We start from the raw sequence: 5,618 nt of genomic DNA, 5'->3' as shown, positions 1-5,618 counted from the left end.
ACCCAGCTCTCTCCTGGTCATTTTAAATACATTTTATTTTTAAATTAAATTTATTGGCGTGACATTGGTTAATAAAATTATATAGGTTTCATCTTCTGGTCATTTTAAAAAATAGGCTATTTTTTAGAGCAGTTTTAGGTTCCCACCAAAATTAAGGACACAGTACAGTTCCCATCTGGCCCTGTCCCCACACGTGCACAGCACCTCCGCTATCAGCATCAGAGTCACTGCACACAGTCACTCATGGACACACTTCACCGTTCGTCTGGTTTTATGGAATTTATTTTTTTCTACCTCCACCCCCCAGCTGCACTTTCTACCCGATGCCCCATCGGTATCCTGTTAATATAGTTAATGCATATGTCCTTCCACTCTACTTTCCATACATGTATTTACATTTGTGCGGGTCCTAGAATGCACATAGAAGTGATTCATGTGCTTTATTTTATACGCATTTCCCTCTGAGCTTCTGGGAATGACTCTCAAAGCCACACTTTTCCATAAAAATGTGCACTCCCATGGAAAACTGTATCGTTTCTAGCACATTCTTCCTGGTTCTCTGATTCTGATTCAGTGACAACTATTTAATGACCAGAGGCCCAGTGCTTGAAATTCACGCACAGGAGGCGAGGGGTCCCTCAGCCCGAACTGCTCCTCTCTCAATCCGGGACCCCATGGTGCATGTCAGGCCTAAACTGGCAGTCAGACATCCCTCTTGCAATCTGGGACGCTGCACGCACCAGTGACCATACTTTTCATACAGGTGAAAGGCATCTTGCTGTTGTATGGGCAGCTACATTTTTTTGCCCTGATTATAAAAAATAGTACATAACATGATCCTTCTGAGGCAGTAGTGCCATTTTCCCCATCTTATGGGTGGAAAACTGAAGCAGAGAGAAGTTAAGTAATTGGCTTTGTCACACAGTTATAAGTGTCAGAATCAGGGCTGACCACAAAATGTGCAAGCCAGGGTCCGTGCATGTCATCACTGCATCATCCTGTTTCTTCAGTGTTAGAGTAGCCTTGCCAGGTTTGAATTTTTAGACCTTAGAGACAGTTCCCAATATACAGGGTAGTGTCCCTATGCCTGGTCAGCAATCAGGGCCATCTGTGGGGCAACAAATGAGTGGGGTGATAGGGAGGCCCCCCACTGGCACCCACCTAGGCTGGTGCCCTGGGCTGCCCACTGGCCAGCCCAGCCCCCTGATTGCTGCTCCAGGTCACCTCCCTCTCCAGGGACATGCGCATCATAGCAACCAGTCATTCTGCCGGTTGTTCCACTATTCGGTTGATTTGCATATGAGGGTTTTATTATATAGGATTCCGCAAATCATAGGTAATTGATAGACATACAAATTCTGTGTTTCTTCCTCTATTGTGGGAGGGATGAAAACCCCACACCTGAGTCTCCCCATGCAAATCATTTCAACATTTCTTTACTGCATATAAGAAGTTTTCATGTGTATTCTTAAGAAGGCTAAATGCTCAGCCGTCTAGCTGAGAGGAGCGGGACGTCCAGCTGCCCTCTCTCCACCAGGACTCTGTGTCCTTAGCTTCCCTCTGCTCCCCCACCCCAGCTTCCCCATGAACGTAGAGAAGTCCCAGAAGCAATGGGGTCGCAGCGGCCACAATGGAGGAGGGGAGAAAGTGACTAAGAGCTGGTGGTCCCAGAGGCATTGGCAGCAGGGGCCCTGCGGCCATGTACTCCCTGACTGACCTCCCATGTGCCCTGGCCAGGCTGCTGTTCCCTCCTGTCCTGTGAACCAGAGGAGCCCACCCTCTCACTGCTGCCACCTGCTGGCCAGCCTCTCCTGGGACAGGTGTGAGGGGCAGCTGAGAGCCCCCCTCAGCAGCAGGACCAGCCTGACCCCAGACTGGTGTGCAGAGGCTGAACTCAGGACTGTCTCCCCAGTTCCCACCTGGGCTCCAGATCTGAGCCCTTGAGCAGTGGTTCTCAAACTTCTGGCCCTTTAAATGCGGTTCCTCATGTTGTGACCCAACCATTAAATTATTTTCGTTGCTACTTCATAACTGTAATGTTGCTACTGTTATGAATCGTCATGTAAATATCTGATATGCAGGATGGTCTTAGGGGACCCCTGTGAAAGCGTTGTTCGACCGCCAAAGGGGTCGCGACCCACAGGTTGAGAACCACTGCCTTGGAGGAAACTGAAAGCCCTTCAGAGTCCCCTGAATGGGGGGAGGGGGGGCACAGCTCAGTGAGGGGGGATTACCACCCCCCACAACCATCCTCCCAGGTGTCCTCCCCTGGGGAGAGAGGAGCCACTGTGACACAATGAGCCAGATCAGGGCTCCCACAGCCCAGGACTCTCTGGTGGGTGTGGGCGGGGCAAATGAGGCGGATGCAGCCACCAAAGGGGTTGCGACCCACAGTTTGAGAATCACTGCCATGGAGGGAACTGAAGGCTCTTCAGAGTGCCCTGAATGGGGGGCCACAGCTCAGTGAGGGGGGATTATCACTCCCCACAGCCCCCCTCCCAGGGTGTCCTCTGCTGGGGAAAGAGGAGCCACTGTGACACAGTGAGCCAGATCAGGGCTTCACAGCCCAGGATTGCCTGCGGGAGTGGGGGTGGGGCGAGACCAATGGGCCAGGTGCAGCCCAGGAGTAGGCCTGGGTGGCCTGGCCCCTCCTGCCTGGAAGGCTGGAGAATCCCAGCTGCATTTGTCCCCTGAAGAGGGGTCTGTAGCCTTGAAGGATGGAGAACATAGGAGTTGGCCTGGGTGGCCTGGCCCCTCCTGCAAGGAAGGATGCACAATCAGGGCTGCATTTGTCCCCAGAAGAGGGGTCTGCAGCCTGGACGGACTGGAGAACACGTGGGTCTAGATGCGGCATCTCTATTTGGCCCTGGGACAGGGACCTCGCACGCGGGAGAGCAAAGGTCATGGTCAGGAGACCAATACAGCCAGGGCCTTAGTGGGGCCACTCCAGGATGGATATGGGGAGAGAAGGGGACTGGGGCAATCCTATGGGACCATAGGGAGGAGGCACCTCTTTCCTGTGTCCAGGAGAGGGCACCAGAGGGGAGACTCAACTTGAACTGACGTCATGAGACCAACACAGCCAGGGCCTTAGTGGGGCCACTCCAAGATGGATATGGGGAGAGAAGGGGGACTGGGGTAATCCTATGGGACCATTGGGAGGAGGCACCTCTTCCCTGTGTCCAGCAGAGGGTGCCAGAGGGGAGACTGAGAAGGCGCGAGATGGGAGAATGAACTTGAACTGGCTGCCCTGGTGCACACACACACACACACACACACACACACTATCTGTCCTCCCCACCAGGAAGGTGTGGCTGCCACCTGCTATGCAACTTGGAGGGAGGTGAACTCCCCTGGGGAAAACGGGTCCCCAGCAGCTCCCCTCCATGGACCCTGACAGCAGCCAGACTGCCCTGTCTCCTTGGAGGGCAGGCTGTTCCAGGGAGAGCACTCCACAGGGCTCAGGACCGGGACCAGGGACTAGGGCTGCCACCTGTCCCGTGTGACCCTGTGCAGGTCACTAACCCTTCCAGCCTTAGGTTTCCTCTCCTGTGAAAGGGGACACTGATTCCTACCTCAAGGCTTTCTCATTCCTACCTCAAGACTTTTCAGAATAAAACAAAACAACAGGAACTTTATGCGATTGAGCAGGTGTGTTGTGGTTGCTGGCCCTCAAGTTCTTTTCAAGTTATACTATTGTGTGTCATATTCTATGTTTTCAAAAACTTCTGGACCCCAGTTCTCTGTTTTGTCCCCGATTGTAAGGGGAAAGGGAGGGCGGAGGGGGACATGGTCCCCAGGTGGTGGGTGCAGGACCCAGGCAGAGGCCAGGGTGTGCCCTAGAGTCAGGCAGGGTGGCCACCGACCCTGCTTGTCCAGGTGTTGGGGTCCAGCCCCAGCAGGTCCAGGGGTTCCCAAAGGTGTGGACAGAGTCGGCGAAGAAGGAATGACACTGAGGCAGCATTCAGTTGATCAGCAGAGCCAGGTTCTCCCGTCAGGTTCTCCCACCAGGTTCTCCTGCCAGGTTCTCTCTTTTATTACATCTGTATTCATACCAGTTGATTTTAATCCTATCCAGTGTATTCCAAAAGTTAGGGCGTTTGTTATCTCCATTCCAAGGTCACTACTCTACTGTGCTGCTAAGCTACAAGGAAGTAACTGAAGGAGATCATCCTAAGTAAAGATTATGTAATGGAAGCGTGATTGTTCGTAGTTACGGTGATTAACTACCGGCCTGGTACTTACTTACGGGGTTTTAGTGATTTAGTCTCTTCCTTAGTTCTGTTAATCCCTACCTCCAGGGAAAAATCCCCACCTGGGAAAACAACCTTTCTTGGAGAGGTGACCCTGGTTATAACCCATAGTGCTAAGAAGGGGAGCAAACATATTAAGAACAGTATGCCATATACGCCAGGTCCCTTGAAACATATGCTGTGCAGACGTTTCTTCCCTTCAGCGACTGTGTCAAGCAGCAAGGATGGACGGGCTTCCAGCACCCAGGATCAGGGGCTCCTGGATCTGGCCGACCCGTGTACACTGCCCATCTGTAGAGCCTGCTCCCACACGACCCCATGGCAAGGAAGGACACAGCTCCTAGACTCGGAGGTTCACACCTGGCCCTGGGTCCTTGGCTGCCCCGGCCCTAGTGGCCTCTTTGGGGTTCCAAGCCCCTGGGACATCCTCCCCCAGGTCCCAGCATCTCATTCCCATCTGCCGCTCCCACCCTGTCCCCGAGCTCCAGGGGACCAGGTCCCAGAAGATCCAGGGCAGGGGTGCAGGCAGGGCCAGGTGTGAGGCAGCCTAAGGCCGTGGCTGCCTCAGGCGGTGAGAACCGAGCTTCCTAAGCAAGGGGCTGAGACAGGGTGCCCTGCGGGGGTGACTGTGGTGGCCACGGGAAGGATGGACACGGAGTCCCCGGCATACTGTCACGTTCGGATGTTTGAACTGAGGAGCCGGCAGGTGGGCCTGCCACCTTCCACCTGAGGCAGGCTGGCAAGCCCGAGGCTCCCAGCTCTTGCAAATGCTCCACAACCTGGGTCAGGCAGTCGGTGGGGGTTCAGCCACCCCACCCCTCCTGCAGGGCTGATGGACTCCCCCCAGTGCTGGGAGCAGGGAGGGTGGGAGGCCCTCCCCAGGTGGAGGGTGGGAAGCCCTCCCCAGGTGACCCCTCCCAGGGCAGCGCACCCCCCTGAGCGGGAAGCAGGGAACCAAGGTCCTGAGGGGCAGCCTGTCCTCAGAGGGTGGTCCGAGCTTCCTGGTGGCCGAGGGCTGCTCCTGCCCTTGCCTGCTCCCCGCACTGTGTCCCCCCCACTCCCGCCCCCAGGCCAGTCTCCGCCTCAGGAGTCTTCCCCTGCCAGCCCCACAGGCCGCACTGCACAGGTGCAGGGCTCTCTGACCTGGTTGTCTGTCTAATGACTAGAAGCAGCTGTGACAGTTGTGTTTCTGCAGATCCTCTAATGACAGATTCTTTTCTTTAATATTTTAATTTCTATTTTTCAGTTCTGGTTTGCATTCCGTGTGGTTTTGTGTTGCTTTCAGGTGTACAGCATAGAGGGGGACAGTCACATACGTTACAAAGTGGCCCCCCAGCATGTCGGTGCCCCTGGCAACACCCAGTG

The 5,618-nt window shown here is 54.6% G+C and overlaps 1 protein-coding gene across 2 annotated transcripts in view; it reads left to right on the top strand.

Annotated features, from left to right (window-relative positions):
* LOC102758621 (trem-like transcript 4 protein) overlaps positions 1 to 5,618 on the top strand; it is a 27,588-nt gene that overhangs the window by 17,871 nt on the left and 4,099 nt on the right. The window lies entirely within an intron of this gene.

The sequence above is a fragment of the Myotis davidii genome, unplaced genomic scaffold (genome assembly GCF_000327345.1).
Source record: "Myotis davidii unplaced genomic scaffold, ASM32734v1 scaffold167, whole genome shotgun sequence".
Classification (NCBI taxonomy): Eukaryota; Metazoa; Chordata; class Mammalia; order Chiroptera; family Vespertilionidae; genus Myotis; species Myotis davidii.
The sequence above is the reverse complement of the archived record's forward strand: the minus strand, read 5'-3'. Positions and strand labels throughout refer to the sequence as shown.